Source organism: Pteropus vampyrus, unplaced genomic scaffold, assembly GCF_000151845.1.
Source record: "Pteropus vampyrus isolate Shadow unplaced genomic scaffold, Pvam_2.0 Scaffold15, whole genome shotgun sequence".
Lineage (NCBI taxonomy): Eukaryota > Metazoa > Chordata > Mammalia > Chiroptera > Pteropodidae > Pteropus > Pteropus vampyrus.
In genome coordinates, this window is record NW_011888796.1 from 2,955,898 (window position 1) to 2,963,660 (window position 7,763).

A 7,763-nucleotide genomic window follows, 5' to 3' on the forward strand; every position below is an offset into this window, starting at 1 on the left:
TCTGAGAAGTAGCCTTTTTTTGGGTCCAATTTATATTATGATTTGTTGGAACTATACATGCCGGTGACCCAAAGACCGAGAACATTATCATTATTGTCATCATTGTTATAACAATAGCAGGTTTTACTTATTGAGCCAGTACCATATGCCTGAAGTATGCTATGGGTTATTAAAGTGTTCTGAGCCCAATTTCAGTGTGTGTGGGGTGGAGAGGGAGATTCTCACACCACCACCAATACTAGCTGGATGTCCTATAATTTAACTCAATTTTGACACTATCTGCCTGGAGATAGCATCAGGTTCCATAGCTTAAGGGCTCAGTCCCACAATAAGCCTCACTTTACTTCAGATAACAATCGCAAATACCATCATCCTCCCCTTATCCATGGAGGATATGTTCCAAGTCCCCTAGGGAATGCCTGAAACCACAAATAACAGCAAACTCTATATGTATCTGGCATATGCCATTGAGTCGGCTCCAACTCCTGGCAACTCCATGAATGACTGATGTCCACAAGGTCCCGTCCTCAACAGCTCTGCTCAACTCCTGTAGACTCATGCCTATGGCTTCTTTTTTGGAGTCAATCCATCTCATATTTGGTTTTCCTCTTTTCCTGCTACCTCCTACTTTTCCCAGCATTATTGTCTTTTCCAAAGAACCCTGTCGTCTCATGATGTGTCCAAAGTAGGACAGCTTCACTTTTGTTATTTTTGCCTTCAGCAATTTGCCTGAGGACCCACTTGCTCATCTTTCTCTCAGTTGAGGGTATCCATAAAGCTCTCATCCAACACCATATTTCAAATGAATCAGTTTTCTTTTCTTATCAGCTTTCTTCACCGTCCAACTTTCACATCTGTATCTAGTAATACGAGGGATATGGAAACACGAGGATGTGGGTGATCTTATCCTTGGTCTCTAATGACGCATCTTTGCTCTTGGTGATCTTAATTCTTCCATGGCTGCCATTCCAAGTCTCAGCCTTCTCTTGATGTCTGGGCTACAATTTCCATTCAAATTGATGACTGAACCAAAGTAAGCAAAATCTCTAACTGTTTCAATGAATCCATTGTCTATGTTAAAGTTGTATATTATTTCTATAGTCATGATTTTGTTTTCTTCATATTCAAATGCAGTCCTGCTTTGGCACTTTTTTCTTTCACTTTCATCAGAAGTCATTTCAAATCATTGGTACTTTCTGTCAGTAAGATTTTGTCATCTGTATATTTTAAGTTATTGATATTTCTTCCACTGGTTTTCACTCCTCCTTCCTCTGAGTCTAGGCTTGTTTTTTTGTATATGTTCTGCGTACAGAGTAAACAAATAGGGAGAGATAAAATGCACCCTTGTCTGACAGCTTTGCCCATAAGAAACCATTCCGTCCCTCCATATTCTGTTTTGACTTTGGCTTTCTTTCCTCGTATGGGTTAGGCATCAGGACTATCAAGTGCTGAGGCACACCCATTTCTTTCAGAGCGACCCCTACCTTTTCATGATTGACACAATTGAAGCTTTACTGTAGTCTGTAAAACAGGCTAACATTCTTTGAAATTCTTTGGAGCACTTCGTTATCCAATAAATGCTCACAATTAGATCTTGAGTGCCTCTTCCTTTTCTGAATCCAGCTTGAATATCTGGTATTTCTTACTTCAAGTGAGATAGAAGCCTTTGTTGCATCACCTAGAGCCTCACTTTATTTGCCTGGATAGAGCAATGGTCTTTTAGTTCCTGCACTGCTTGGCATTTCCTTTCTTGAAGACTGGGATGTATATTGAACGTTTCCAGTCTATAGGACATTGTCTTGTTTTTCATATTTGTTGACACATTCTTGTTACGATTTTGACATATTCAGCCTCTACGAGTTGAAGTAATTCTAATGGTATTCCATCTACTGCTGGTGATTTGTTTCTTTCCAATACTCTTGAGGTAACTTCCACTCTGCTCTGCAGAATTACAGGTTCTTCCTCATAGGAGTCTTTTCAAAGGTATCTGTCATCCTTTTGTCTCTTCTATATAGATTTTTATTATACTGTTTCCACTTTTCCTTTATTTTCTCCTGGTCAGATAATGTGCTTCCTTGTTGGTTGTTTAGTATTCTCTAGGTTCAAATTTCCTTTTTGTTTCTTGAATCTTCTCAGAATTTCTCATTTTTCCTTTTTTTGTTTTCTATCTCCTTACATAGACTATTATAATAGTTTTCTTTATCTCTATGTCAAAGTCTTTGAAAAACTGCATTCAGGGTTCTGACTTTTACTTCTTGCCTGTCTTTAACAATTTTTAATGTTTCTTCTATTATGCATCTCAATTTTTCTTTCCTTTTTACTTCTGGCATTGTCTTTTCACATTCTTCCCTAATAATATTTCTAGTTTCCATCCATAGTTCTGGTTCTCAATTAAGTTTAACATTGCAAATATTTTTTTATGTGGACTGTAAATCCATCAGGAATGATATTTACATTATATGTTGGCACTACTCTTTTTTAGTGCTCTTTTCAGCTTTACTCTACTGTTTGATATAAACAGTTTGTGATATAAACAGTTTCTGCTCCTGGTCTCATTTTGGCAGACAGAGTACAGCTTCTCCATCTCCTGCTTCCAATTACATAGTCTATTTGATTTTTGTATTGGCCATCTGGTGATGTTCGTGTATACGGTAGTCTGTTTGGTTGTTTGAAGCCTGTATTTGTGATGGACAAGTTGTTGGCTTCACAGAAATCCATGAGCTAATCTCCTGCTTCATTTCTGACCCCTAGTCCGAATTTTTTAATGACATTTGATCTGCTTTATTTCCTACTTTTGCTTTCCAATCACCCATAATTATCAGCATGTTTTGTTTTGGCATGTGATTAATTTCTTCATGGATACTTACAGAAAAGCTTTCCATTTCATTTCTTCAGCTTCTTTAATTGGAGCATAGACTGAATGATGATTATGTTAATGTTTTTTCTAGTAGTCTGATTGATATTATTCAGTTAAACTTTGCATTGTAGCCCCTGTACTACATCTTGCGTTAGCATTAAAGCCACTCTGTTTCCACCAAACCCTATATATACTATGTATCTCCCTACACATACATACACTTTATGGCTTCTTTTTGGCATATCCAAATTGCCAACATTGCTACTCCTGTGCTTTGTGGCCATTATTACTTGAACACAAGCACTGCTATACTGCAACAGTGGATCTGATGACTGAAATAGCTACTAAGTGACTAACAGGCAGATAGTGTATACAGCATGGGCACACTGGACAAAGGATGATTCATGTCCTGGGCAAGATGGAGCAGGACAGTGCAAGATTTCATCATGCTACTCAGAATGATGTATAATTTAAAACTTATGAATTGTTTATATCTGAAATTTTCCATTTAACATTTCGGACCACAGTTGATCATCGGTAACTGAAACTGTGGAAAGAGAAACAGAATAAGGGGTGACTACTGCAGTAGGTCTTGCCTGTAAGAAGACAAGGCTTCTGTCTAACTTGGCTACAAATCTGAGGCTCCAGTAACCCCTTTTTTGGGTTTGATTAATTTGCTAGAGTGGCTCACAGAACTCAGGGAAACACTTATATTTACCAGTTTATTAAAAAAATATAATAAAGAATACAAATGAGCAACCAAGTGAAGAGACAAATAGGGAGAGATACAGAGGGTCTGGAAGATTCCTGAGTGCAGGAGTTTCTGACCCCATGGACTTGTGCTGTCAGGATTTTTATGGAGGCTTCCTCATATAGGCATAATTAATTATTAACTCTATCTCCAGCTCCTCCCCTGTCTCTAGAGGATGAGGGGTGGGGCTAAAAATTCCAAGCTTCTAATTATAGATTAGTCTTTCTGGTGACTAGCCCCTATCCAGGAACCCGCATAGAGTTGCCTCATTAGAACAAAAGATGCTCCTATTAGGAATTTACAAGGGTCTCAGAAGAAACTGGGGACAGAGACCTATATATATTTTATTATCTCACAGTTATTTATACAACATTTCATTTAATCTTCATAACCACTCTATGATGTAACTATTATTACTGCCAGTTATACATGAAGAAACTGAGTCTTAGAGAAGTTGAATAATTTACCACAGATTATTAGTGGAGAAGCTGGAATTCAAACTCAAATGTTCTATTTGCCTCCCCCTATCTATATTTTCTAGTCTTCTTGCTATTATTTCTAGTATAGATGGAGCTATATGACTATTTCTGGCCTATAAGCCACAGCAGAAGTGACTTGAATCAATTCTGGGCCGAAGCATGATTCTCTGGCATCTCTTCCCTTCCTGAGTTGAAGCGTGAAGTCCCATCTGAAAGAATAGGAAAACCAGAACCCCTAGCTGTCCTGAAATGGATATATATAGTGTGAGTGAGCAATAAAATCTTGTAGTTTTAAAGCTACTGAGATTTTGAGGTTGTTGTCACTACAGCATGTTCAATTCTATCTTGACTATTAAAGGCCCTTGTCTCCCCCTACACAGGGGAGCCCTGGGGTCCATAGCAGCAGTCCCATCCCCCATACAAAGAGAATGTGCACAGCAGAAGGGAGACCTAGCACTTCTCAACATCTAATTGTCTCTGCCGACACAGAGTAAGACTGCTCTGGCATCTAAGAATGTCAACTGCTCAACCAGTTCTAATTGGATTACTAAGTGTATATGAAATATCAGTTTCTTGGAGAGACAAGAAGGATGAAACTATAATCAACAAAATACATACCAATACAGGCAGTAATTATGTGAGTATGTTGTGGAGGTGGTTATCAACAGAGTGATATTAATTATGATAAATTGACGATATTAATCAGAGAAAAGGGATAAAGACCTTGAATTGTCATATCAAAATTAGAGGGATTTCATGAAGGGTTTCTCAAATCTTAGCATTATTAACATTTTGGGCCAGATAACACTTTGTCGTGGGGGCTGACCTGTGCATTGTAGAGTGTTTAGGATATTAGCAGTTTTCCTGGTCTCTACTTACTAGCTTCCAGTAGTATCACCACCGAACTCCAGCGTGACAATCTACATTTCCATAAGTCCCTGGGGGGCAGAATGACCGCCCCCCCCCCGCCAGTTGACAACTATTGACTTATTGAATGGATGATAAGTTGTGGATGATCTTCCCTCTTATATATTTCTACTAGGAGCTAGACAAGATTAGTTGGGGAGGAAATGGTAGTTGGTTACATGACAGATTTAAGGAATACCAGGAGTGGGCTGCTCACAAATGGCTCTCTTTCCTGAAAAATACCTTTCTTAGAGACCTCCACTGGGGATTCCTTGTTGTGGATTAAAGCAGAAAAGCCTTGCTTTCCTTTTTAATGTCCAATAACCTTGGGAAGGATCACATAGTACGTTCTAGCCAGATATTTATACATCAACAAAGGGAGGACCTGAGAATAAATTTGAGTTAAAAGAGAGAAAAGGTAGCAAGAGACTTTACTCTGAAAAGACAATAGAGCCAAGGAGGCAGAGCTGATAGCAGGAAGGGACAGGGGCTCTGGAATAGTGTTGTCACAGGCTAGCCCAGGATAAGAGCCTTGGTGTTTTCCTGGGGATGAAAAAGGGTGAGAGAGGACTTTAAAATGCCTAAGTACAAAGCCGAGTTGGACGCAAGCCTAGGGAAACTCTGAGGATAGTGTGCTCTGGAGTGAAGGGATAAAGAAGAGCCCAAAGATAGAAAACCCTCAGGGCCCTGGCATGTGTATCATGGCCTGATGATTGGCCATGGCTCCCTCTGTGGTCTCACCTCACCGTACTTCCTCTCATGTTTGGGGCTCAGCCACTGTGAACTTCTTCCAGTTTTTGAAATCTTTTGTGTTTCTTTCTGCTTTTTCACATGCTGATCTACCTGCCTAAAACTACTTCTTCCACTCCCCTACCTCCCACTCCTACCTCTTATCTACTACCCTCTTCCAAATTAACTATTACTCACGCTTCACAACTCAGCTCAATCTGTTACTTCCTCTGGGATGCTTCCCAGCATCCTACTCTTTGTAGAACATTTCTTAATTTAAAATTGAATATTGATTTGTGGGATTACTTTATTACCGAACCTCTGCCTCCCAAACTCAAAGCCTTCGTGACAGCAGGAATTGTGTCAATTTTGCTCATCACAGTCCCCATAGAACCCAATGTCAGGCCTGGAATATAGTACATGATCAATAAATAGTTTTTGAATGAATTCATGAGGGTCAGGATTTTCCTACTTCATAATTGTGTCTAGTCAGATAGGGGAAGGATCCAGAGTGGTAGAAAAAAATGGTAGAAGGAATTAAGAAAAAAATCAACAAAATGACACAAACTTGTCACACCAGTAGTCTTTTTTGTTATTCCAAAAGATTTATTCTTTTTAAATCAAATTCTAGGCCACTAGAAATTGGTATTCCTGGCCTGTATAATCAAAGTTACCCTAGAAAGATACTAATAATTAGGTTATAGGACTGTTTTGGCCAGACCATAAGTTCTTGTTTTATTTAGAGTTGAACCTTATTAGCCAAGAGAGCCCTGCATATGTGAGCTCAATGAATCTGCATCTCAGTGGGATAGGAAGCAGTTTCTGCTCTCCGTTTTATCTTCTAGAATTGAAACAATGGTGCAGAAGCAATCCCAGGACCGCAGTAGACTGCTCAGAGAATTCTGGATATCCCTGAATATTTCACATCATAATGATTTTAAGGGTGATTGAACTGGGGGTTTAATCACTGTATTTAGATAGAGTATTTATGGTTATCCGGTACCACTAAAGTTCCCATGTGGACAGATAGCAATCCCTTTCTCAACTTTACATGATCTGGACCATGAAAATTAGTTCCAAATTTAGTTCTTTCTAAATATGTCTTTGTTTAAGGGGTCAGCAAATATTAGAAAAAAAATGCAAAGAGAATATCCTATGAGTTATTTCATTATCAAGTCACCCTTCATGAGAATCCAGGTTGAGATGTAAGCAACACATTTTTAAACATGCTGACCAAATGCCCAGCATTGTGCTAGGGGCTAAGGTTAACTAGACTGACATGGAGTTTGCAGACTAGATTTCTAAAAGCATGAGACAGATTTGTTTGTCATCTAATCTAATCTAATCTAATCTATCTATCTATTCTAACAAAGAGAATACTCAGAAATGAAATCATCAAGGGAAACTGGATTTCAATGGGTGTCAGAGCCAGCAACATCTTGGGGCCCTTGATCTATTACATTCCCTGCAGTTAGAAGACTGCGAAGCCCATTTTCATGGCTGCCACGGCTGGTGATTTATTCAGAAGTTAGTTTGGGAAACATGCCTCTTCTATGCAACAGATGGGAATGTTTTCAAGAGTCCGAGAAAACATTTGGTAGGACAGATCCCCATCTCAAATTACTGTAAGTTCTTTCCAGAATGCTGGCTGACTTCTATGTGGATGAAGTCATAGAAGAAATGATATTTGGGGATTGGGGTGAATTTCATTTTTTTATATCTGACGTGAGCAATTTTACAAACCCAAAAAGGTACATGACGTCTGATGATAGACCCAAGCATTTGAATTGGAGCAATAGTAGGAAAATTAAGGCCATTGAGTAGTTATGTTTTTCTCTTAGCTCTTCCTGTTTCTTCTCTTCATTCTCTGTAATGACTGAAACCCATTCTCTCATTAAATTAAAAGAACTTTTCGACATGGATTGGCTCTTTCAGTCTTCACTCCACCCTCTTTCTAGTTCAATATGTTAGAAAGCTATAAAAGATACGTGTCCCAGGCTCATCCATGAAAATATCATTCTGGACTGAGATTTGGAAGAAA